This window comes from Danio rerio, chromosome 1, assembly GCF_052040795.2.
Source record: "Danio rerio strain M-AB ecotype USA chromosome 1, GRCz13ab, whole genome shotgun sequence".
In the NCBI taxonomy this organism is placed as follows: Eukaryota; Metazoa; Chordata; class Actinopteri; order Cypriniformes; family Danionidae; genus Danio; species Danio rerio.
The window spans coordinates 282,501-285,000 of record NC_141021.1 but is presented as its reverse complement, the minus strand read 5'-3'; the positions used below and the strand labels follow the sequence as shown (position 1 = coordinate 285,000).

General features: G+C 40.0%; 1 protein-coding gene across 1 annotated transcript in view; it reads right to left on the bottom strand.

Annotated features, from left to right (window-relative positions):
- lamp1a (lysosome associated membrane protein 1a) overlaps positions 1–120 on the bottom strand; it is a 10,722-nt gene extending 10,602 nt beyond the window's left edge. Inside the window, 1 exon segment of the mRNA NM_199702.2 lies at positions 1–120. This exon segment is cut by the window's left edge and continues 75 nt beyond it. The gene's annotated coding sequence lies outside the window, so the exon portion shown is untranslated.
- Positions 121–2,500: the final 2,380 nt, after the last annotated feature.

Genomic DNA, 2,500 nt, shown 5'->3' with positions numbered 1-2,500 from the left:
ACACTGCGTACCGAAGCCGTCACCGTGAGCTGCTCACCGCCGAGTCTGTCTGCAGTAAACACACTTAATAATGATTATGATGAGGATGATGGTGTTTCTTCAGCGGATTCTCTGTGTCATGAGGCGGAATGTTCCAGTCATGTGATGTTGGCGGTTTTGCTCCGCCCCCATCAGTCACGTGACGCGCTGCGCATTTATAAACACCCACATTCGGTGTTGTTTACCACTTTTAATATTAATATTTATTAAAAAATAATAGAGTAGATAATGTGAGAACGAGTTTAATGTGTAATGATAATCGACTGAATAATAACAATAACCTGACTGGGTTTATTAATAATATAATATCTGAATAATAACAGATCTCTCTTCTACATTCATATTTCCTACAGAATAATAAAACTGTGTATATACATTAAATTAGTGACTACCAGAGACAAAACTGGAACTAATCTAACAAAAACTGTAAAGTTCACACTCCTAATATCACTACACAAATTAATATATTGACGGAAATGTTAAATAAACTTTTAATAAATAGTAAAAATATAAAGTATTACATTTGCATGTTTTTGCAATAACTCATTTGTATTTAAATGTATTTTCTTTCTATTCCGTGCCCAAAAAATTAATATAACTGTTTTACTCGTTTGTTTAAATGCACTAATATATATTGAGAAGTGGATAAAAACCCTTTCACCAAATGACGTTTTTGATCCACTTCAAATGTTGTAGACTCCATTATATAAACATTATTAGGCACATATGAACATCCAAGCTTCAGAATACAGATGTGCAGTGTGGTGTGGAAGAGCTGCTGACGTGGAGAACTCATCTTATAAAGCTCATTTAGAGAGTGCAGACTGTTCGATTATGGGCTGTAATTGAAATATAATGGCATAAATTGATCGTGTGAGGCAGTGATAGTTTGATTAAGGTGTTTACATGTCTGTACTGGACTTTAATAATGCCGGACTCATCACCTTCATCACCAACACAACACAGCAAATGCGGATGTTTTCTTTCATTCGGCGTCATTACAGAGTCGCAGGGAAATGAGGGAATGAATGAAAGTGACGCTGCTGAACTGCAGTACAAGTTGTCGAAAAATTAAAGATTCATTCATTTTCTTGTCGGCTTAGTCCTTTTATTAGTCCGGGGTCGCCACAGCGGAATGAACCGCCAACTTATCCAGCAAGTTTTTTTACGCAGCGGATGCCCATCCAGCCGCAACCCATCTCTGGGAAACATCCACACACGCACTCATACACTACGGACAATTTAGCAAACCCAATTCCCCTATAGTGCATGTGTTTGGACTGTGGGGGAAACCAGAGCACCCGGAGGAAACCAACGCGAAGGCAGGGAGAACATGCAAACTCCACACAGAACCAGCGACCTTCTTGCTGTGAGGTGGCAGCACTGCCTACTGCGCCACTGCTTCGCCCAATTACAGATTAAACACCTGAAATGACCTTAAACTCCGGAGGAGCCGTTGGATGGTGTGATGACGTCATGACCTTAATCGACCTGGACACGTTTTAAAAGCAGCCTCGAACCAGCGACCTTGTGAGGCCACAGTGCGGCACCACTGAGCCACCGTGATCGCCCCGTATGGGTGTTTAATACTGATATGATACAGTAGAGCTGATAAAACATCACTGCCAGCCTCCAGCTTCACATAAGAGGAACTACAGGACTGTTTGAGGAAGCGACTGAACCACAGCAACTTCATGGTTTGACCTTTGACCTGCGGAGTGCTGGTCATTCATAGCTCTCAGCATATGATTATAACCAGATATTAAAGTTTGAGAACAAACCTCATGATGAAGTTTGAAATAGTATAGATGGATAAATAATGACATCCTATTAGCATGAATCAGCATATTTTTAGCGTGCAGCTAGCATGAATTGGTATGTTATTAACATGTTTCTTGCATGCTATCGACTTGAATTGTTGTTAACCTGTTCCTGTATAAAATAGCATGATGCTACCATAATTTTAGCATGAATTAGCATGTTTCAAGTATGAACTGGCATTGCTAGCATAATTGACATGCTTTCAACTTACAGCTAGCAGATATTCACGTGTATTAGCATGTTTCTAGCATGAATTATGTTGACAGCATGTTTTAGTATAAAATACCGATGCCAGCACAATTTTAACATAAATTAGCATATTTCTAAATGAACTGCATGTTACTAACATGACTTAGAGCATGTTTTCAGCAGAATTAACATGTTTTAGCATGTTTATAGCATGATTAGCATGTTAACATAAATTATGTTGCTGCCTGCTGAAAAATCCAGCTAAAACCAGCCCAGGCTGGTTGGCTGGTTTTAGCTGGTCGACAAGGCTGATTTTAGAGGGGTTTTGGCCATTTCCAGTCTGGTCTTAGCTCATCAGGCTGAAAAGTGACCAGCTAAAACCAGCTTGACCAGCCTGTTTTACGCTGGACATAGCTGGTTTTAGCTGGGCTCCCAGCATGGCTAGGCTGGT